Genomic DNA, 24,555 nt, shown 5'->3' on the forward strand with positions numbered 1-24,555 from the left:
AGCCTGATGTTACGGGCGGAGAGCCACACCAAGTCGCCAGGAGCAAAGGTCGGGGCGGGGCGCCGATGAGCATCAGCGGAGGACCTCATTCTCTCCTTAGAGGCCCGAATGGCATCCTGAGTGCGGTCCCAAATATCCCGTGCCTCCACAGCCCAGTCTGCCACCCTGGAGTCGGCGGAAGACACGGGCATAGGCACAGGTTCCCGTGGATGCTGACCATAGTTGAGGAGGAATGGGGTTTGTCCAGTGGAGTCGGCAACGGCGTTGTTCAGTGCAAACTCTGCCCATGATAGCAAGGATGCCCAGTCATCCTGCCTGGCTGAAACAAAATGTCGCAGGTATGTGACCAAGGTCTGGTTGGCCCTCTCTACCAACCCATTCGTCTCGGGATGATAAGCGGAAGAGAGATTCAACTCAATACTGAGAAGACGACAGAGCTCTCTCCAGAACCGAGACGCAAACTGGGGACCCCGGTCACTGACAATTTTGTCTGGCATACCATGTAGGCGGAAGATATGTCTGATGAACAACGCTGCCAAGGCCCGTGCAGAAGGTAACCGCGGCAGCGGCACCAAATGCACCATTTTTGAGAAATGATCGGTGATGACCCAAATGATGGTACAGCCGCGAGACTTGGGCAAACCCACAACAAAGTCCATCCCGACCATCTCCCAGGGCCTATCTGCCACCGGCAAGGGATAGAGCAAACCAGCTGGCCTTTGACGCGGAGATTTATTTTTGGCGCAGGAGACACACGCCAGAACGTAATCCCTGACATCCCGGACCATATGCGGCCACCAGTACGTCCTCGCCAGTAGCTCAGATGTCCTCTTTGTCCCAAAGTGTCCACCCACCCTGGACGAATGAGCCCAAGAGAGAACCTCCGGTCGCAAATTAATGGGCACAAAAGTCTTGCCCGGAGGCACAGACTCTAGCGATACCGGCGCCACGGTTCTCAGGCTCTCGGAAGGGACAATAAGCCGAGGCTCCTCTTCCTCCTCCTCAGTTGACATAAGGGAGCGAGAGAGAGCGTCAGCACGGATATTCTTCTCCCCGGCGAGATAATGCAGGGAAAAGTGGAACCGGGAGAAGAACAGGGACCATCTGGCCTGGCGAGAATTTAGCCGCTGGGCTGTCTGCAAATAGACCAAATTTTTGTGGTCCGTGTAAACTTGGAAGGGAAACCGCGCACCTTCCAGAAGGTGTCTCCACTCCGAAAAGGCCAACTTCATTGCTAGCAACTCCCTGTCCCCGATGGAGTAGTTCCTCTCCGCTGGCGTGAAGGTCTTGGAGAAGAAGAAGCATGGATGCTTCCGACCTTGAGCATCCTTTTGGTAGAGGACTGCTCCAGCACCAACGGACGAGGCATCCACCTCCAGTAGGAATGGCTTATCCACATCGGGACGATGTAAGATGGGAGCGCTAGCAAAGTGGGACTTAATAGAAGTGAAGGCCTTGGAGACCTCTTCCGACCACAATTTGGGATTCGCTCCCTTCTTGGTGAGGGCTACCAAGGGAGCCACCAGTGTTGAGAAGTGGGGAATGAACTGGCGGTAATAGTTTATGAACCCCATAAAGCGCTGCACCGCTTTAAGAGAATGGGGCTCTTGCCAGTCCATCACAGCCTGTAGTTTGGCAGGATCCATAGCCAATCCCTGGGCGGAGATGATATAGCCCAGGAAAGGTAAGGACTCCTGCTCAAACACACACTTCTCCAACTTTGCGTAAAGAGAGTTTGCCCGTAGGAGGTCGAAGACTCTGCCAACATCTCTCCGGTGGGAGTCAATATCTGGAGAAAAGATGAGAATATCATCCAGATAGACTACAACCGAGGTGGAAAGCATATCCCGGAAGATGTCGTTGACAAAGTCTTGAAAAACGGCAGGTGCATTACAGAGCCCGAAGGGCATCACCAGATACTCATAGTGCCCATCTCTGGTGTTAAATGCCGTTTTCCACTCGTCCCCCTCACGGATGCGAATCAGGTTGTAAGCACCCCGCAGATCTAGTTTCGTAAACACTCTAGCTCCCCGAAGCCTATCGAAAAGCTCAGATATCAACGGCAAAGGGTACTTGTTCTTAACTGTGATAGCATTAAGACCCCTGTAGTCTATGCATGGACGTAGTTCTCCATTCTTCTTCTGCACGAAGAAGAACCCTGCCCCAGCAGGTGACACTGACTTCCTAATGAACCCTCTTGCCAGATTCTCTTGTATGTACTGAGACATTGCCTCCGTTTCCGGGAGAGATAATGGGTAGACTCGACCCCGGGGAGGCTCAGCACCAGGCAAGAGATCGATAGGACAGTCATAGGGGCGATGGGGCGGAAGGGTCTCCGCCGCCTTCTTGGAGAACACGTCTGCATAAGACCAATATTGCTTGGGGAAAGAGGATAGATCTGCGGGTACCTCAGTAGTAGCAACCTGAACGCACTCTCGGTGACACCTACCCCCACATGATTCACCCCATCCCAGAATTCTGCCTGAGGACCACTCGATGTGAGGAGAATGGTACCGTAGCCAAGGTATCCCCAACAGGACCTCATCAATACCCTCAGGAATGACGAGTAGAGAAATAATCTCCTGATGGGATGGCGACAGGGACAGAGTAACAGGGATGGTCTGATGTGTTATCTGTGCGGGGAGTGTCGACCCATTCACCACTCGTACCGTTACTGGTTGGGATAGCATAACCAGGGGTATTGCGTGACGTTGGGCGAAGGCAGAAGACATAAAATTGCCCTCCGCCCCAGAATCCACGCAGAGGTCTACCGAGTGGGAGGATGAGTTAAAGGTAATTGTCCCCTTAAAGGACAATTTGGAGGCAAACGTCGCAGTGTCTAGTGCACCTCCACCTACTACCACTAGACGCTGACGTTTCCTCGACCGCTGATGACATCTGGTGGCAAGATGTCCTGACTGTTGGCAAACCTGGCAACCCTGGAGTGCACGAGCAGTCTGGGACTTAGATCCTGCTCGTGACACCACCTTAGGTTCCTGAACCTCAGGAGCCTGAACTGGAGATTCCAAAGGTTTGGCGAAGGTGGGAGCCAGCCGAAACCTCTGCCTACACTGGGCTCGCTCTAACCTCCGCTCGTGAAAACGGCGGTCAATGCGAGTAGATACTGCTATTAACTCCTCCAGTGTGGCGGGAATCTCCCTAGTGGCCAGAGCGTCCTTAACGTGGTCAGCCAGCCCCCTCCAAAATATAGGGATAAGGGCTTTATCCGACCACTCCAGCTCAGATGCCAGAGTGCGGAAATGGACGGCAAAAAGGCTGACCAAGGACGAGCCCTGAGTCAGTGCCAACAGTTGGAGCGCCGTGTCATGGGTGACACGAGGTCCAAGAAAGACCTGTTTCAGAGTGCTCAGGAATAACGGAGCACTCTGCACCACATGATCGCCACGCTCCCACAGCGGCGTAGCCCACTGCAACGCCCTGTCCGACAATAAGGAAATTATAAAGCCCACCTTAGCCCGCTCTGTAGGGAAACGAGAGGCCAGAAGCTCGAGATGTATTGAGCACTGACTCACGAAACCCCTACAGGACTTACTGTCACCAGAAAATTTCTCTGGTAGCGGGAGGCGAGATAGCGTCGGTACAGGAGCGGCAGTGGACAAGGTAGCTGCAGCCACACTTGCAGCCTGAACAGCGACAGCAGTAACATCCACAGCTGAGGTTGAACGCTCAAAAGCCGCCAACCTTCCCTCCAGCTGCTGGATGTACCGCTGTAAACGCTGATCGTCCGCCATTTTACTAGCCAGACCCTGGCGCTAGTATTCTGTTAGGACTGGCGGAACGCACTAAGACAGATGATAAAGGTGCGTTCGCAGTCCGGGGTCCACCGTGCAGGTGAGAACCTGCTGCTAGCAATTAGCAGACAATATGGCGGTACACTAAAGTATACACGCGTGGGTTAAACCTCACCCAGCGTGAAGAAAGCGATCCTGTTAATTCACAGGACCGCAGTACCGCACTAGTGCGCGAGCAAGTGGTCAGCGGACTTAACCCCAGAAGGGATTGGAGCCCGATTTGACCCTTGCTGGCGTAACACCGCAACTGGGTGTGTAGAGAACCTTAAGCAATCTGTGCACAAGAGTGCGAGCGATGCCGCACTAACGGACGCCACTAACCACCCAGACTCGGGTATGGAAAGCGCAAGGCAGGCGCACGGCGCCGTACTGGCAGGCACAGCTACAGGACGCTGTGATGTGTGTTAGTGCTGTAGGCTAAGTCGGGCGCTAGGTAGCAGCCATACACCTTCCGCGAACAGACATTCAATAGGGTAGGGGTTTCCAAGGACGACTTGCACTCACAACATACACACATAAGCAATTGTAAAACAATACTAGCGCATGGCCGTGCGGTCATGCGCAGTTTATATAACAGCAGCACAGGAAGTGGCCACAGCACTTTTGCCCTTCTAGGACCTGCCAAGAGGACCAATGGAATGTGCTGCAGAGCCTGAGCACATGACCCTCGATCTCCAACGGGAGACCTTACGCTGGGCATGCTCAGTACATGCAGACAAGGACTTAGTCCCAGAGAAGTCCGCTCGCTGCTGACCAGCACTGACTTTAAAGGCAGAGACTGGAGAAGCAGCACTAACTCTCAGAACAGAGTGAGAATGAGCAAGACGCTGGGACCGACGTCCTTGCTGAGCAGGCTCCACTGCGGCTGGACAAGAATGGGAGACCGCAGCGGAAGTGGCTCGAGATTCCCCCTGTGCAGAAGCGGGAACTCGACCCCTAACACAAGACACCTACACGCTACACAAACCTGCTAGAAAACGCTTTTTGACAAATAAAATTTACGTCTCGGAGATTGATGCGCAGTGGCAGGCGGATCTCTTAAGTTTAATTGACTATTCAAGGGAAAATGATAATGTCAAATACATCCTGATGGTGATTGATACTCTATCGAGATATGCATGGTGCGTGGCCTTATCAAACAAGACCGGTGCGTGTGTAGCCAGATCGTTCGAATTAATATTTCAAAATGATAAGCACATACCGAAGAAATTGCAGACGATCGCGTCAAAGAATTTATAAATTCACCACTCAAGCAACTATGTAATATGCATAATATTCACCACTTTTTTACCAACAATGACGTAAAGGCCACTATGGTAGAGCGCTTTAATCACACATTAAAAACCCGTATGTAGCGCTATCTTACGCAGCATAATACCTTTAGGTATATTGATATTTTACCGGATTTGGTGTATAGCTACAATCATACGTACCACTCAACGATACGCTGTAGTCCCGCTGCTGTGACAGAGAAAAACGCAATGCAAATCTGGCGCAATATTTACAGTTCTACTATTACTAATAAGCCTATTAAACCGACTTTAAAGATTGGAGATCATTTCAGAATTTCCCGCTATAAGGGGGCGTCCTGTATGGGCTATAAAAAATCGTACAGCGAAGAGATTTTTTTAATTACCGCCGTCTCCAATAAATTTCATAAACCTCTTTATAAAATTAGTGATTTAGCCGGCGACGCTGTAGAGGGGTCATTTTATAAGGAAGAGCTGCAAAAAATACCTATGGATGAGAATCGTGTCTACAGAGTAGAAAAGATTTTGAGAAAAAAACGTGTCAGGGGTGTGAGTCACTGCTTTGTCAAATGGTTGGGGTACCCCGAAAAATTCAATAGTTGGATCCCGGCTTCGGAGTTGACAGATATATAACCATGGAAGCTGGTTCGTTTTTTATCACAGTAGCTTCAAACGCGTCTAGAACCATTTTTCCGGACAATACAATTGCAGAGTATAATCTAAGCCGATTCATCTTGGATGCCCGTACGAAATTGTGCTAATGGAAATTCAATATCCGCATACATGGTACACATTTGAACAGAATGACGGCAATTTCTACATAGGAAAACGTGGCGATGTGCTAAAGGAATATTACGTAAAATCGGGGTTTTATTCAACAATCGCGGTCCTCATAAGCGCTATTAATGAGAGAATTGATATTTTGAAGATATCCAGCGACGGTTTTAAGTTGCGTTATGATGATGTGAAGAGGAGCGTCACCCTATCGGATTCGCCGTCAATACATTTTGCCCCCGGCCACAAATTGGCGCACATTTTAGGCCTCCAACCATACATCGAGGCTTCTGTAGGCCATAACCCGGTTGAACAGAAGAAGATTTATGCAGATATAAAAGATGGATTTTATAAATTGTTTGTGTACTCAGATATAATACAGCATCAGCTTGTAGGGGACAGCTATGTCCAACTTCTGAGAACCGCTCAGGTAACTGGCAAGAGCGGTGAGATGATTACCCTTCAGTACACAAGACCCGATTACGTGCCCTTATGCAAGCAGCAGTTTGATTCTGTGACAATCTCTATCTTATCAGACCAGGGCTCACCGGTTAAATTCAAGTACTGAAAAAGTATTGTGCGATTACATTTTAGACCGCGACAGTATTGACACGATAAAATGGTGTCTCAAAGGGTGTATGGAGATCCCGCTGTTTATGCCCGCTACTATACTGCCCAGTCGGGGCACGGGCTAGAGGGGTTCAGCGGGAGCGAGTACATGTATGGCTCTGGCCTGGCTGGGATATTTAAAGGCTTATTTCGCCACGCCGTACCGCTTTTCAGAAAAGGCTTAGAATTAGTAAAACCACACCTGAAGACGGCTGTCCGTAACATTGCTAGGGACGCGGTCACTACCGCCTCAGCGACCCTTATGAATAGGATAAATACACAACCTCAGCAAGACGGATCTGGGATCATTTGTCGCTAAAAAAGCACAAAAAAGAAAGAGACGTGCTTGCCCGCCTTTACCGCCGATGCTCATGAATAAAACTACAACCAAGAGACGCCCCCGTCAGAAAGGAGTAAGACGCTCTGTGGACGACATCTTCTAATCAGTTATCATGGCTTTCCTGCATGACGCTTCTGTAGAGTGTGCAAAATCTGAACTGGATATTTTTGACGTACCCCCCGACACAAACAAGTATAGAGAAATCTCTCTTTTTAGAAGTACAACCGGTTGCGGCGCTGTCAGACAATGGCCCGTTGGAATTTTTCATATCTGGGAGCGGCGATTATTATTATGATCTGACCAACACGCTGCTGTACATAAGCTGTCGCATCGTGAAGCATGATAATACGGCTATCGCTGATGGCGCGCGTGTGGCGCTCATAAACTACCCTCTAGCCACTCTTTTTAACCAGGTCGATATTACTCTGGGAGACCGACTTATCTCACAATCGGACAATCTCTACAGCTATAGAGCATACATAGAGACCCTTTAAAATTACAGCTCGCAGACGCTGTCATCACAATTTACAGCCGGTTTGTTCTATAAAGACTCTGCGGGCCATCATAATGACAGGAGCTTGGATGGCGCAAATGCAGGGTTTATCAAAAGAGCCAATGCAACTTCTCACTCAAAGCCGGTCGACCTCTTGGGGCCCATTTTTGGGGATATATTTAATCAATCAAAGTTAATATTGAATGGACTTGACCTTAAGGTTAAGTTAACAAGAAATAAGGATGCTTTCTGCCTCATGTCCGCAGAAGCCGAGCCGCTGAAGGTGCAAATCTCGCAAGCGGCTCTCTATGTGAAAAGAGTGCAGGTATCTCCGGCTGTCCGAATCAGTCACAGCCAGGCCCTCCTATCCGCAACAGCCAAGTACGCTATTGACCAAACATGCATGAAAGTGTACAGCATCGCCGCAGGGACACGGATCACGAACCACGAGAACCTCTTCCTAGGCCAGATACCAAAAACTGTTATATTGGGGTTTGTAGATAATGAGGGCTTTAGCGGTTCTTACGCGAAAAACCCATTGCACTTCCACCACTACCACGTCAACCACGCGGCTTTATATCTGGATGGTCCAACCAACAGATACCCGCGAGACCTTATAATCCTAATTTTAATGTTGATTTAGCCATCAGAGAGTATATGGCGCTTGCCCATATATCTGGCAAGCAGAAGGCTGATTGTGCCATGGCGATAGATCGTGAAGAATTTATGGCTGGATTCACTCTATTTGCTTTTGATTTATCGCCTGATCAAGAGCCTGAAGCCATTTCTCGCTCATTAAAACAGGTAACCTACGTGCTGAAGTCCGCTTTGCGCTAGCGACACCCCACACGATAAATATGATTGTTTTTGCAGTCAACCACACCATTCTGGAAATTAATAATAGGCGAGAGATCTTGTACGATTTTAATTAACGATGGACAGTCTGCAGCTTACAGCGGTATTGAGGGCCTATAATTATACAGAACGCATATTCGCCGGTGTGTTTCCGTGTGATTTGCTTCCGGAAGAAAAAGTGTCTCAGAGACCCGCGGCATATATCGTGAATACAGACCCGGCGAATCAAGCTGGACGCCACTGGGTATTAATCGTACTCTGCGATGATAAGACGGGCATATTTTTTGATAGCTATGGCTTTTGTCCGGACAATATTATCTTTCCATGCGAATTTGTGACATTCCTGAACAAGAATTGTGACTCTTATTGTTATCAAAACACGCAAATCCAGGATATGTATAGCAGTGTATGTGGTCATTATTGCATATATGTATTACACCATTTAGCGCGCGGGTTACCATTCAAGAAGCTTTTACAGTGTTTCACTTCTGACTTGCAGAGTAATGATAGAATCGTATCAGATTTTGTGTCATCAAAATTTTCAAGTTTAACCCGTTGTTCTGTCAGAAATTACCAATTTAATCAAAAATGTACTTGTCTGTCCGCTTCACACTGCTAGCTAGCATCTGCTAGCAATTAGTTAAAACTGCCTTATAATGTGTTTTTCCTGTAGTTGTGGTATGTGACAATAAATATTTTAAGCCGCTCTCTGTGTACTTTTACATCTGTTTTTGCTGCTTCGGTCACAGTTGTGTATTGCCCTTTCTGTTTGTATGGAGCTGTTTGACGCCTGCAGAAATTCTGATTGTCTAGTCCCCATTTGTCTGTTGTCATGTATGGTGTTGAATAACATGTGAAACTCTGGCTGTAGTTTATGAGCCATCTCTTTTGCTGGGTTGATTGCCTAACCATTTGGTGTATGTCTTGCAGAACTACATCTGGTTGTAGTTAAGTAAGGAGTAGACAGCTACTCTGTGTAAATGAGATGACCATATGCTGAGCATTATGGAATGCCGGCAGAAACACTGGTTCTAAAATACATCTTACAGAAGCAAGCTCACAACAACTACATATAAAATGAAAAATCTAATATAAAAACAACCAAATACTGGGATAATAATCACTGTATCAAATACTGTGATAACAATATCAAACATTATCAAAAGAGGAGGGAGTCAGATGCCCAGCCAAGGAGGAGAGGGGTTACACACTTTGATACACTTTGATAGGGGTGGGTCCACCTGTCAAATTGAGTTTGATGAGTAATATGTAAGATACACCACTAAGACCTTTCCCCAATTTACAACGAACGTTCCCCTAGGGCCACGGACCGGGTCAGCCACCGTGACATCTCCACTGAGTACTGAGAACCGAAGGACCCGGCTCCGAGTACCCCGTTGCCCTACTCTGGGGGGCGATCCAGATGCATTAAAAGAGGCATAGATGCCCATGAGGAGAACATAATTTTACCTCTATACAAGTCACTAGTTCGACCACACTTAGAATACTGTGTACAGTTCTGGTCTCCGGTGTATAAGAAAGACATAGCTGAATTAGAGCGGGTGCAGAGAAGAGCGACCAAGGTTATTAGAGGTCTGGGGGTCTGCAATACCAAGATAGGTTGTTACACTTGGGGCTATTTAGTTTGGAAGAGCGAAGGCTAAGGGGTGATCTTATTTTAATGTATAAATATATGAGGGGACAGTACAAAGACCTTTCTGATGATCTTTTTATTCATAGACCTGAGACAGAGACAAAGGGGCATCCTCTATGTCTGGAGAAAAGAAGGTTTAACACTAGGACTACTGGTATAGTTATTTTGACTACTTGCACTTTTTATTTCTCTTCTGTGACTACATTTTTCGGAATTCCAGCTTGAGACTCGGTGACTTTTCCTCAAATAGGATGTGAAAAAAGATTTTGTGACAATAAATAATTTTGGTGAAAAAATTGCGCGTTTTTTTCAAAATTTACCTTTCACTACTAAAGGTAGTCATTTTGACTGCCTACCATATTTTGCTGTCCTTTTGTCACTAAATGTAGCTGTAAAGTTTTGTGCATAATTTTTTCACTGTATCTTATTTACCCTGATGTTCATATAGATGTGGTTCAATTCAGATGTCAACTTTTCACATTTTCCTTGTGTTACCTGGTTCTATTACTGTGTAATGCTGAACTGAAAAGAGCTTTTTTGTAATACTGTAGGCTCTTATGCTAAAGAAGGGTGTTGTTTTTCTCTGGTCCTAGCAGTAGACAGTAGTCTGGATAGTAAGTTTACTTTCAGTTCAGCTGAAGAGACAAAGAGAACACATGCAGACATAAGAGCTCAAAAAACTCACACAAGTATATAGCAGATACAACATTTTATTGTCTTATTATTCGATTATTTTGTACTGTATAGTGTGAAGCAACAATTTTTTTGGGGGAAAAACTATATTTGCATACAGCTTGATGTTATTAGTTAAAGTTTACAGCTAGAAAGAATATTTTTTATCTGCAAATGGGTAATATGCATGAATATAGCAATAATGCAATGTAATGGTTTATGACGTGAAAACGATAACAATTACGTGTTTTTTTTTTTCATTTCTCTTTTGTTTATGATCAACCATGTTCACGTGCAGTATAATTCTACGAATAAATGTATAAATTAGCTAAAACATCAAGACTTTTATAGGTCCAGTCAAAAATGAACGAACATTATATTTGTATAGTGGAAGCGAACAGAACAGCAGGGATATGTTACTGGTGATTCTCATTGTATGCTGTGTTATATGAATATATACTGTACATATGTCCAGTACTGCTATTTTCTGTTGTAGTTTTACAATGATCCTAGCAATAAAAGTTGTAAAGGACCCCCTCTAAACTCTAAAAATAAACGAAAACAAGTCAGTAGTCAGAATGACTACATTCAGTAGTTCTAGTCGGGGTCACGAGTCCAGTAGTCCTAGTGTTAAGCATAATAACAGACGCGGATTCTTTACTGTAAGAGCAGTGAGACTATGGAACTCTCTACCGTATGATGTTGTAATGAGTGATTCATTACTTAAATTTAAGAGGGGAGTGGATGCCTTTCTTGAAAAGTATAATGTTACAGGTTATATGTATTAGATTCCTTGATAGGGCGTTGATCCAGGGATCTAGTCTGATTGCCATATGTGGAGTCGGGAAGGAATTTTTTCCCCCGATGTGGAGCTTACTCTTTGCCACATGGGTTTTTTTGCCTTCCTCTGGATCAACATGTTAGGGCATGTTAGGTTAGGCTATCGGTTGAACTAGATGGACTTAAAGTCTTCCTTCAACCTTAATAAATATGTTACTATTAAACAGTGGGTCTCCTATGCTGTTATTGACTATGCAGTGAGTGGCTGGGCTGCCAAGAATTACAGCGCACCCCAATAGCCCTTTCATGAGAGGTTCAGAAGGTCTTGCTGAAAAAATGTTGAACTGAATGCAAGGCCTGTGCAAGTCATATGCACCCCAATAAGCCTTTGAACCCAGGTACTGGATAGCCACAGGAAAACCCACTTCACAGTCTTCAGTTGGTCCATACAGTTTCCTTATGCATTGAATTCAGTGACCGCCTTGACCCAAATTTGCACGCACTCCAATCCCCCTTTGGAAGAAACATGGAGGGGGGCCTCATAAAAAAAAGTCCCATTGCAAAGGAGCGGGTCTCCTAGACTCGTAATGCTGACATTTTCCCATGGGGGGTACATTTTTTAACATTTTTTTATGGGGATCATAGACACCCTTGCCAAAACATTGTCTGGCTGTAGCAGCACAGAACAAGTTAACCCTGGTGATCTAGTGGCAGTAGATGATGAGATGTGGAGGAAGTCTCCTAGACAAACATTTCCCCATGGGGGGTAATTTTTTTTTTTTTTTAATTCAGCCCAAAATAGTGTTTACTGTTTAGAGCTAGGGTAACACACAGCAAAAAAGTGAATGGAAGCCTGAAAAGCACTCTTTGTAGACCAAAGATACATGAGGCAGGTCACGGAGATACCACACTGTAAAATATGTGGCCTGTGTTTTTATTTTGGCCCCAAAAATAGTGTATAGAAATCAGGTCAAAGACAGCAAATACAGTGGAATGTAGCCCTGAAATACCACAATTTGTAGGCCGTAGATACATCTGGCTTTTGACTAAGATACCAGACACTTCAATAAGTGCCCTGTATATATATTTTTTACTTCTAAAAATTGTTTAGAGCTAGGATAACACACCACAAAAAATGGAGAATGGAAGCCTCAAAAGCACACTTTGTAGCCCACAGATAGATGAGGCATGTCATGGAACTACCACAATGTAATGTTTGTTTTGTTTTTTTTGGTTTTTTTTACCAAGCTAGTTCATAGAACTAGGGTATTAGACAGACCCAAAATTGGAATGTATGCATGAAAAACAACAATTTTTAGACCACACATAGAACAGGCATCGGACGAAGATAACAGACTGTTTCAATATGTGGCCTGTATTTTTACAAATTTTTAAAACCACAAAATACTGTACACACCAAGGATATCAGACCAAAAACTGTAATCTATGGCTGAAAAGCCAAGATTTGCAGACCACAGACCAGACGTGTGACTGAGATAAGACTGTTTCAATAGTAACATAGTAACATAGTAACATAGTTAGTAAGGCCGAAAAAAGACATTTGTCCATCCAGTTCAGCCTATATTCCATCATAATAAATCCCCAGATTTACGTCCTTCTACAGAACCTAATAATTGTATGTTACAATATTGTTCTGCTCCAGGAAGACATCCAGGCCTCTCTTGAACCCCTCGACTGAGTTCGCCATCACCACCTCCTCAGGCAAGCAATTCCAGATTCTCACTGCCCTAACAGTAAAGAATCCTCTTCTATGTTGGTGGAAAAACCTTCTCTCCTCCAGACGCAAAGAATGCCCCCTTGTGCCCGTCACCTTCCTTGGTATAAACAGATCCTCAGCGAGATATTTGTATTGTCCCCTTATATACTTATACATGGTTATTAGATCGCCCCTCAGTCTATGTGGCCTGTATTTTGTCCAATTTAAAAAAAAATAAAAATACTGTATACACCAAGAGTACCAGACCACAAACTGGAATGTATGCCTGAAAAGCCAAGATTTGAATACCAGAGAAAGACCAGACGTTAGACTGAGATAACAGACTGTTTCAATATGTGGGCTGTATTTTTATTTTACAATTTTAAAAACAACAAAATACTGTATACAGCAAGACCAAAAAATGCAGTGTATGACTGCAAAGCAAGGATTTGGACACCACAGATACACCGTGCGTCTGACGGAGATAACAGAGTGATCAAAATGTGGCCTTGATTTTTTTAGACCCACCAAAATTGTGTCAATAAGTAGGCTATGACACTAAAATAAAACATTTGTAGTACTAAAATTGTACAATATTTAGCGCAATTATATTAAACTAGATGGTGGCCCGATTCTAACGCATCGGGTATTCTAGAATATGCATATCCACGTAGTATATTGCCCAACCACGTAGTATATTGCCCAACCACGTAGTATATTGCCCAGCCACGTAGTATATTGCCCAGCCACGTAGTATATTGCCCAGTCACGTACTATATTGCCCAGTTACGTAGTATATTGCCCAGTGACGTAGTATATTGCCCAGTTATGTAGTATATTGCCCAGTGACGTAGTATATTGCCCAGCCACATAGTATATTGCCCAGTCACGTTCTATATTGCCCAGTCACGTACTATATTGCCCAGTTATATAGTATATTGCCCAGCCACATAGTATATTGCCCAGCCATGTACTATATTGCCCAGCCACGTACTATATTGCCCAGTTACTACGTTTAAATTGACTGGGAATACTTTTCATCTCCTGTAAAACCAATTTTGTGGTTTATATTATTTTCTGCCCTTGTGGCTTTTTTTTATATTGGTAAAGCTGTCCGCCCATTATGTGTTCGGTTTAGGGAGCATTTTAACTCTATCACAACTGGTAAAGGAGTTCCTCGCCTTATCAGACATGTTAGGGAATACCATGGTAGCAATGCTGAAACTCTGAGGTTTGCAGGTGTTGAGAAGGTTACATTTCCCAGCCAAGGAGGGAACCACCACAGAATGTTACTTGTAAAAGAAGCTAAATGGATTCTGTGTTCTAATGCTACAGGCCCTCTGGGCTTGAATGAAAAAATAGATTTGTCTGTCTTTTTGTAATGTAGATGCTCTTTTTGTATACTTATTTGTTTGCTGAGTGTTTTTAATTGATGTTTGTATGAATGGATTGTTCACACTAACAGGTGGGTGTACATTGCATTGTGGGTGTAGGTGGGCGGCACCTTAGACTGCAGGTTGATTGATAGGTGTCTGCCTCCTGCAGTCCAGTGCAGGACCTGTTGAAGCGCAAAACAGCTGTAGTCCGTACCTTGCACATGTCTCCCATGCCTGAACTGCACAGCATTTAATAAAGTAAGGAAAAAACTCATTGGTAAGTGCCATCCATTATTTTCTTTGTTTATTGTGGATTTCCTGCATGTTTTTTTCCATATGGATTGAGCACTTACAGCGGTGTTTTTGGAGGCTATATGGTGATCATGATTTAGTGTGGGTAACCTCATTTTATTTCTTTGAGGTAAAGGCAATGCAGTGGTGCCAAACACTTTTCTGCTGTTGGCAAATCAGGAAGCGGATACCCATGTGTGGTTGTGAAGAGAGATGAGAATACACCTCCACAAAAAAAGACAATGTATTTGAGGTTGTGTCGCTTTTTTCATTTGGTGGTGTACAGAAATCTTGCCCTATCCAGCCTTTGTTCATTTTTATAAGAGTCAGCCTGCCAGCATTGTCCGGTGTCAGGCGGGTGCGCATATCTGTTATAATTCCTCCAGCAGCACTATAAACCTGCTCTTACAGAACGCTAGCAACAGGGCAGGCCAGGACCTCCAAGGCGTAGAGAGACACTTCATGCCACATGTCCAGCTTGGATACCTAATAATTAAAAGCCACCGAGGGATCCCGTAGGACGTTTGTACCATCTGCAAGGTACTCCCTCAGCATCTTCACAAACATTGCACTTCTTGTGACAGCACCCGTTGTCTCTGTGCCAGCACAATGGGAGGGTCTGAGAAAACTGTCCTAGAACTTTGCCATTGTTCCCCTGCCTGAGCTGGATTGTACTTTTGTCTCTCTCGCTTGGACTCCTTGGTTGTACAACAAACTGATGTCTGCTGCCAGTGTTCACATGGAAATTTTTTAAGTATTTCTGCTACATGGGCCCTCTGGTACAGCAACATTTTAGTACACCTGTCTGCCTCTGGAAGAAGAGATTGAAAGTTCTCCTTGTAGCATAGGTCTGGAAGTGTCACCCATCAGGAATGAGTGTCACCGAATATTTTAATAATGCGAGGGTCACGGGAAACGCAGCGCAACATAAGGTCAGCCATGCGTGCCAGACTGCTAACAGGCAAGACTTCCGTGTCATCACCAACAGGACGACTGACCATGCTGTTCTCCTCCTCCCAGTCCTCAGGCCATCCCCGCTGAACAGACGGTATGACAACTGTACTTGTAGTACCGTCTAAAGTCTATGAAAGTAGCTCCTGTTCTTCCTCCTCCTCCTTATGGTCTACCAATCCACATTGGGACAACATGAGGCTGGGCTGGGTGTAATCACCCTGTATGGATGCTTGCTCCATGTCCTCATGCTCTGCCTGCAATGCATCCTCTTTAATTGTGAGCAGAGAGGTTTTCAGAATGCAGAGAAGCGGGATGGTGACGCTAATGGCGCCGCTCACCATCTTGGTGCAGTCCTAAAAGTTTTGGAGGATGGTACATATGTCCACTCCTGAGGTCTTATGTGTGGAGTCTGAACTGAATATCGACAGCCTTGTTGATGCTGATACTCAACAACTGCCCTCTTCTGCTCACAAATCATTTCCAACATATGCAGTGTAGAGTTCCAATTCGTGGGGACATCACACATCAGTCATTGAGCCGGAAGCTGCAAGCGCTGCTGAAGCATGGCAAGGGTGGCTGAAGCTGTAACTGACTTTCTAAAATGGACAGACAAATGGCGTACTTTCACTAGTAGATCCGGCAGCTCCGGGTAGCTTTTGGAAAACGTTGACCCGCGAGGTTAAGCACATGGGTCAGGCAAGGTATGTGTGTGAGTTCACCTTGCCTCAGAGCCACCACTAGGTTCCGGCCATTGTCACACATGACCATGCTTGGTTGTAAGTTCAGCGGTGTCATCCAAATATCTGACTGCTCTTTTAGCACTGTCCACAACTCTTCAACATTGTGCGGTTTTTCACCTAAGCAGATTAGCTTCAGCACAGCCTGTTGTCGCATGGTTGAGGCAGTGTTGCAGTGCTTCCAGCTTCTGACTGATGTGTTCATTTCAAAGATGGAGGCTGAAGAGGAGGAGGAGGTGCAGGAGCTGTAGACTGTGGGGGCAACCCTGATTGACGTAGGGCCCTCAATCCGTGGTGTGAGGAGGATGTGTTCCATCCCAAGGTCCGACTGGGTCCTGGCTTCCACTATGTTAACCCAGTGTGCAGTCAGTGAGATGTACTGTCCCTCCCCACAAGCGCTTGTCCACGTGTCCGTGGTTAGGTGGACTTTCCCAGTAACAGCATTGTTGAGGGCACAGGTAATGTTGTGCGACACGTGCTGGTGTAATAATGGTACGGCACAACGGGAGAAATAATGGCGACAGGGGACAGAGCACCTTGGGATGGCCGCAGCCATCAGGTTGCGGAAAGCTTCCATCTCAACAAGCCTAAAAGGCAACTTTTCGAGTGCAAGCAGACAAGAAATGTTCGATTTTAGTACTGTGGCCTGTGGGGCATTGGCTGGCTATTTCTGCTTGCTTTCCTATGACTGGGGTATAGACAACTGAAGGCTGGACTGGGACAAGGACGTGGACAGGCTTTATGATGGTGCTGGTTGACTGGGCAACAACAGGTGCAGGGCCTGAGGCATCTTCACAGGCACGGTGAACTGGGGATTGGCTTGTACGCAAAACAGTGGAAGAAGCAGTGGTGTCACCTGCGGAAAGTTTTCCTGGAGCCTGGGGTTCAGCCCACAAAGTCGGGTGCTTTGCTGCCATGTGCCTAATGGTGGTGGTCAGGCTGGTAGTTTTGCTACCCCTGCTGATGCGGGCATGGCAGGTGCTGCAAATAGCCTGTTTGGGGTTATCGGCAGAGTCTTTAAAAAATAACCAGACTCTGGGAGATCTAACAGTTGGAATGGCAACTTCCATCATGTTGGTGTTATGGGAAACGGTAGCACACCTTCTGTCTGTGGCCACCACACTGCTTCTTCCTGCTTGTTGGGGTGATATGCCTCCTTCCCCATGTGTGCTTCTGTCCTCACTCTGCATGTCCTCCTGCCAGTTCGGGTCAGTCACTATGTTATCCACCACCTCTTCTTCCACATCCCCACCCTGCTCCTCCTCCTGACTTTCTGGCAATTGTGTTTCATCATCGTCCACCTCTTGTGACACTTTCCCACCATCGCCTTTTGTGTGACCGTGGCTGTTCAAATCTTTGGGCATGTCTACATGCAATCTCATCTGGCCCCACTTCAAGTTGACCTGCCGAGAGTCTGGAATCTTTAAAGGGAAATCTGAACAGCTCTTCGGAGTGTCCAAGTGTGGGATCAGCTGTCTCAGGGCACTTGCCACGGTGGGAGGAAGGAGGATCAGGGTGAGAAATATCCGGTCCACACTCACGGCTCCTCAGACTTGACCGTGTGGAAGATGTGGTGGTGGTGACTGGAAGCATTATCCGCTATAAAACCAACAACCGTTTCACACGGCTCTGTCTTCAATAGTGGTGTGCTGCGGTCCCCTAGAAACTGGGACAGGAAGGTCGAGCTCGAAGATGTGGGTCTTTGTTGTGGCCCACTTTCAGCTAGGCCACGGCTTCGTCCTCTACATGCACCATCAGCATCACGTCCACATCCCCGTCCCTTGCCTTGCCCATTTTAAATGGACTACTGAAATATTTCAAAAGCTCAATACAAATGTATTTATTTGTAGAAAAATTATATGTGATCAGTATGCCTGAAAAGCAAGTATTTTGAGACCACAGATACACTGAGCGCCTGACAGAGATAACAGACAGTTAAAATATGTATTTATTTTTTAAAATATTTTTTAAACAAAAAATGAATAGACCAACGCTAGCAGGCAGAACTATGCAACGTATACCTGCAAACAAATATTTTTACACCACAGATACACCAAGCGTCTGATGGAGATAACAGACTGTGTATATATTTTTGTAATTTTTTTTGTATGGGGATGCACACTTCCCCCTTGAAAAAGTGGTACTCGAAACGTGAGTAGGTGCATCTGTGATATTGCGGACAGGTGTCCTATCATGGGTATGTGTTGGTTGTCATATGTTTGCTGACTTATCTATGCATTTGCACTCTGCACTTTATGACCATTATGGCTATGTTCTATTTAACGCATGCTGATGTGTTTTTGTTTTTATATAATATACAAAAAAAGGTTGCACTCTATCGTGCCAAAACACGTCAAATATGAAATACATGAAATATGAATAGCAAAATTGCTTTTTGAACATTAGGAAAACATTTTTGAGACGCTTAGCACATAATTTGGCCAAATAGTGTGAGCCCATCAACTATCGTCAGGGTGGTCTCATTAAAAGTGATGGGTACCTGACCTCCCTGTCCAAATGTGAACACTTACCGAAGGCTAATGTCTGCATGCTTGGGTGAATATGGACACCTCTCTCAGCAAAGCCTACATATGGGTTGGCCGGAACCAAGTGTGAATAGATGTAATTAAAAACCAGATGGTGAAGGGAGGAGTGCTCAGTCAATAAGCTAACATGAAAATGACAGAAAAAAGACTGGCACATCCAAACTAGTGTGAATAGGTGCATACCAGGAGCAGCTACCTCCATATACAGTGGGGCAAAAAAGTATTTAGTCAGTCAGCAATAGTGCAAGTTCCACCACTTAAAAAGATGAGAGGCGTCTGTAATTTACATCATAGGTAGACCTCAACTATGGGAGACAAACTGAGAAAAAAAAATCCAGAAAATCACATTGTCTGTTTTTTTAACATTTTATTTGCATATTATGGTGGAAAATAAGTATTTGGTCAGAAACAAAATTTCATCTCAATACTTTGTAATATATCCTTTGTTGGCAATGACAGAGGTCAAACGTTTTCTGTAAGTCTTCACAAGGTTGCCACACACTGTTGTTGGTATGTTGGCCCATTCCTCCATGCAGATCTCCTCTAGAGCAGTGATGTTTTTGGCTTTTCACTTGGCAACACGGACTTTCAACTCCCTCCAAAGGTTTTCTATAGGGTTGAGATCTGGAGACTGGCTAGGCCACTCCAGGACCTTGAAATGCTTCTTACGAAGCCACTCCTTCGTTGCCCTGGTGGTGTGCTTTGGATCATTGTCATGTTGAAAGACCCAGCCACGTTTGATCTTCAATGCCCTTGCTGATGGAAGGAGGTTTGCACTCAAAATCTCACGATACATGGCCCCATTCATTCTTTCATGTACCCGGATCAGTCGTCCTGGCCCCTTTGCAGAGAAACAGCCCCAAAGCATGATGTTTCCACCACCATGCTTTACAGTAGGTATGGTGTTTGATGGATGCAACTCAGTATTCTTTTTCCTCCAAACACGACAAGTTGTGTTTCTACCAAACAGTTCCAGTTTGGTTTCATCAGACCATAGGACATTCTCCCAAAACTCCTCTGGATCATCCAAATGCTCTCTAGCAAACTTCAGATGGGCCCAGACATGTACTGGCTTAAGCAGTAGGACACATCTGGCACTGCAGGATCTGAGTCCATGGTGGCGTAGTGTGTTACTTATGGTAGGCCTTGTTACATTGGTCCCAGCTCTCTGCAGTTCATTCTCTTGGTTTCCCCGCATGGTTCTGGGATTTTTGCTCACCGTTCTTGTGATCATTCTGACCCCACGGGGTGGGATTTTGCGTGGAGCCCCAGATCGAGGGAGATTATCAGTGGTCTTGTATGTCTTCCATTTTCTAATTATTGATCCCACTGTTGATTTCTTCACTCCAAGCTGGTTGGCTATTGCAGATTCAGTCTTCCCAGCCTGGTGCAGGGCTACAATTTTGTTTCTGGTGTCCTTTGACAGCTCTTTGGTCTTCACCATAGTGGAGTTTGGAGTCAGACTGTTTGAGGGTGTGCACAGGTGTCTTTTTATACTGATAACAAGTTTAAACAGGTGCCATTACTACAGGTAATGAGTGGAGGAAAGAGGAGACTCTTAAAGAAGAAGTTACAGGTCTGTGAGAGCCAGAAATCTTGATTGTTTGTTTCTGACCAAATACTTATTTTCCACCATAATATGCAAAAAAAATGATAAAAAAACAGACAATGTGATTTTCTGGATTTTTTTTTCTCAGTTTGTCTCCCATAGTTGAGGTCTACCTATGATGTAAATTACAGACGCCTCTCATCTTTTTAAGTGGTGGAACTTGCACTATTGCTGACTGACTAAATACTTTTTTGCCCCACTGTATAATATACAGAAAAAAGGTTGCACTCTATCGTGCCAAAACACGTCAAATATGAAATACAAGAAATATGAATAGCAAAATTGTTACCTTGACGATGGTTGATGGGCTCACACTATTTGGCCAAATTCTGTGCTAAGAGTCTCAAAAATGTTTTCCTAATGTTCAAAAAGCAATTTTGCTATTCATATTTCATGTATTTCATATTTGACGTGTTTTGGCATGATAGAGTGCAACCTTTTTTTGTATATTATATATGGAGGTAGCTGCTCCTGGTGTGCACCTATTCACACTAGTTTGGTTGTGCCAGTCTTTTTTCTGTCATTTTCATGTTAGCTTATTGACTGAGCACTCCTCCCTTCACCATCTGGTTTTTAATTACAAAACGGGAAAAAAACAAGGACCATCGAGCCTGTCTAGGATTCAGCCGTTTAGCAGACTCGAGGTAAATCAAATTCTTATGATCGGTCAAGACCACAATACGGTGCTTAGCTCCCTCAAGCCAATGTCGCCACTCCTCAAACGCCCACTTCATAGCCAACAACTCCCGATTGCCGACATCATAATTGCGTTCAGCAGGTGAAAATTTACGGGAAAAGAAGGCACATGGTTTCATTAAGGAACCAACAGGATCCCTCTGAGACAAAACGGCCCCTGCCCCAATCTCAGAAGCGTCAACCTCAACCTGAAACGGAAGAGAAACATCCGGTTGGCGCAACACCGGAGCAGAAGTAAATCGACGTTTAAGCTCCTGAAAGGCAGAGACAGCCGCAGAGGACCATTTCGCCACATCAGCGCCTTTCTTCGTCAAATCGGTCAAGGGTTTAACCACGCTGGAAAAATTAGCAATAAAACGGCGATAAAAATTTGCAAAACCCCAAAATTTCTGGAGGCTCTTCACGGATGTGGGCTGAATCCAATCATGAATGGCCTGAACCTTAACCGGATCCATCTCTATAGACGAGGGAGAAAAAATAAAGCCCAAAAAAGAAACCTTCTGCACCCCAAAGAGACACTTAGACCCTTTCACAAACAAAGCATTGTCACGAAGGATCTGAAATACCATCCTGACCTGTTGCACATGAGACTCCCAATCATCGGAAAAAATCAAAATATCGTCCAAATATACAATCAAGAATTTATCAAGATAAGTCCGTAAGATATCATGCATGAAGGACTGAAAAACAGATGGAGCATTAGAGAGTCCGAATGGCATCACAAGGTATTCAAAATGGCCTTTGGGCGTGTTAAACGCAGTTTTCCATTCATCACCCTGCTTAATACGAACAAGATTATATGCCCCTCGAAGGTCAATCTTAGTAAACCAATTAGCTAAAAACAACCAGCTCAGATACTATCAGGATATACTCAGTTAGACAACCAAAAGAAAACGCAATATCCTAAAAAAATTATACTTTATTAGTAATATCTAAAATTCATGAACAATGAAAATACTAAAATGTATGCTACCAACATCAAACATCTGGGTTTGGGTAGGTCAGAAAAAGTAACAGGGAGGAATAGCGCCTGTATTCCTAACACAGTCCCTATGAGGTGGCCCTATAGTAGCTTTCACCTACCTACCAGCGGAGGTTGGCACCCTAAATTACGATATGGCGCCCTCGCTCCACGTCGACTGTCCCTTCTTGCCCTATTAGGCCCTGTCAACTACCCACGCCCAGGTACCCCACAGACATACACACAAATTGACCAACCAGGTCACACTAACCAAAAACGTGAAAAAAAGGTGTAAAAAAAGTGAAACAAAAACATACAAAAATTCTAAAAACAACGCAACAGAAAAATAATGTTGCGTAAAAAGTCACTAGGTTACTTGTACCCCAAGGCTCTGTCAGCCGATATATTATGTATATTGCTTGATAAAAAAGATATTTAGAGTATAGATAATAATACCCAAGCAAAATTCAAAAGTTCAAAATTAGGGGTACAGTAAGGCACAGATGTATTGTGCTCATAAACACTCAGAGGTCATAAAGGATATACCTCTAGTGTATATACCAATGTGTCACATGGCCTATACGTCATTAGAGGCAGACTTGCGCACAGAACCCATGCACAGGGCAAAAGACAAAGACAAAATATCTCAGATATATTAGCTCACTCAAAAGATATTTGGGTAGTATATCATTTTACACCCTGGATGACATATAAATTCAGCATATGATGTAAAAAGAAAATAGAAAAAAGAAAATTCAGCAGAAAGTTGTATGCTACAGGTCCTTCTAAAAATATTAGCATATAGTGTTAAATTTCATTATTTACCATAATGTAATGATTACAATTAAACTTTCATATATTATAGATTCATTATCCACCAACTGAAATTTGTCAGGTCTTCTATTGTTTTAATACTGATGATTTTGGCATACAACTCCTGATAACCCAAAAACCCTGTCTCAATAAATTAGCATATCAAGAAAAGGTTCTCTAAACGACCTATTACCCTAATCTTCTGAATCAACTAATTAACTCTAAACACATGCAAAAGATACCTGAGGCTTTTATAAACTCCCTGCCTGGTTCATTACTCAAAACCCCCATCATGGGTAAGACTAGCGACCTGACAGATGTCAAGAAGGCCATCATTGACACCCTCAAGCAAGAGGGTAAGACCCAGAAAGAAATTTCTCAACAAATAGGCTGTTCCCAGAGTGCTGTATCAAGGCACCTCAATGGTAAGTCTGTTGGAAGGAAACAATGTGGCAGAAAACGCTGTACAACGAGAAGAGGAGACCGGACCCTGAGGAAGATTGTGGAGAAGGACCGATTCCAGACCTTGGGGAACCTGAGGAAGCAGTGGACTGAGTCTGGTGTGGAAACATCCAGAGCCACCGTGCACAGGCGTGTGCAGGAAATGGGCTACAGGTGCCGCATTCCCCAGGTAAAGCCACTTTTGAGCTACAGAGAAGCAGCACTGGACTGTTGCTAAGTGGTCCCAAGTACTTTTTTCTGATGAAAGCAAATTTTGCATGTCATTCGGAAATCAAGGTGCCAGAGTCTGGAGGAAGACTGGGGAGAAGGAAATGCCAAAATGCCTGAAGTCCAGTGTCAAGTACCCACAGTCAGTGATGGTGTGGGGTGCCATGTCAGCTGCTGGTGTTGGTCCACTGTGTTTCATCAAGGGCAGGGTCAATGCAGCTAGCTATCAGGAGATTTTGGAGCACTTCATGCTTCCATCGGCTGAAATGCTTTATGGAGATGAAGATTTCATTTTTCAGCATGATCTGGCACCTGCTCACAGTGCCAAAACCACTGGTAAATGGTTTACTGACCATGGTATTACTGTGCTCAATTGGCCTGCCAACTCTCCTGACCTGAACCCCATAGAGAATCTGTAGGATATTGTGAAGAGAAAGTTGAGAGACGCAAGACCCAACACTCTGGATGAGCTTAAGGCCGCTATTGAAGCATCCTGGGCCTCCATAACATCTCAGCAGTGTCACAGGCTGATTGCCTCCATGCCACGCCGCATTGAAGCAGTCATTTCTGCCAAAGGATTCCCGACCAAGTATTGAGTGCATAACTGAACATTATCATTTGTTGGTTTTTTTGTTTGTTATTAAAAAACACTTTTATTTGATTGGATGGGTGAAATATGCTAATTTATTGAGACAGGTTTTTTGGGTTATCAGGAGTTGTATGCCAAAATCATCAGTATTAAAACAATAAAAGACCTGACAAATTTCAGTTGGTGGATAATGAATCTATAATATATGAAAGTTTAATTGTAATCATTACATTATGGTAAATAATGAAATTTAACACTATATGCTAATTTTTTGAGAAGGACCTGTATATCAGATATCGAGTATAGTTTCTTTCATTTAAATTAAACCGATATACACCAGAGCCCGATATATCTGAGG

The sequence above is a fragment of the Ranitomeya imitator genome, chromosome 8 (genome assembly GCF_032444005.1).
Source record: "Ranitomeya imitator isolate aRanImi1 chromosome 8, aRanImi1.pri, whole genome shotgun sequence".
NCBI lineage: Eukaryota > Metazoa > Chordata > Amphibia > Anura > Dendrobatidae > Ranitomeya > Ranitomeya imitator.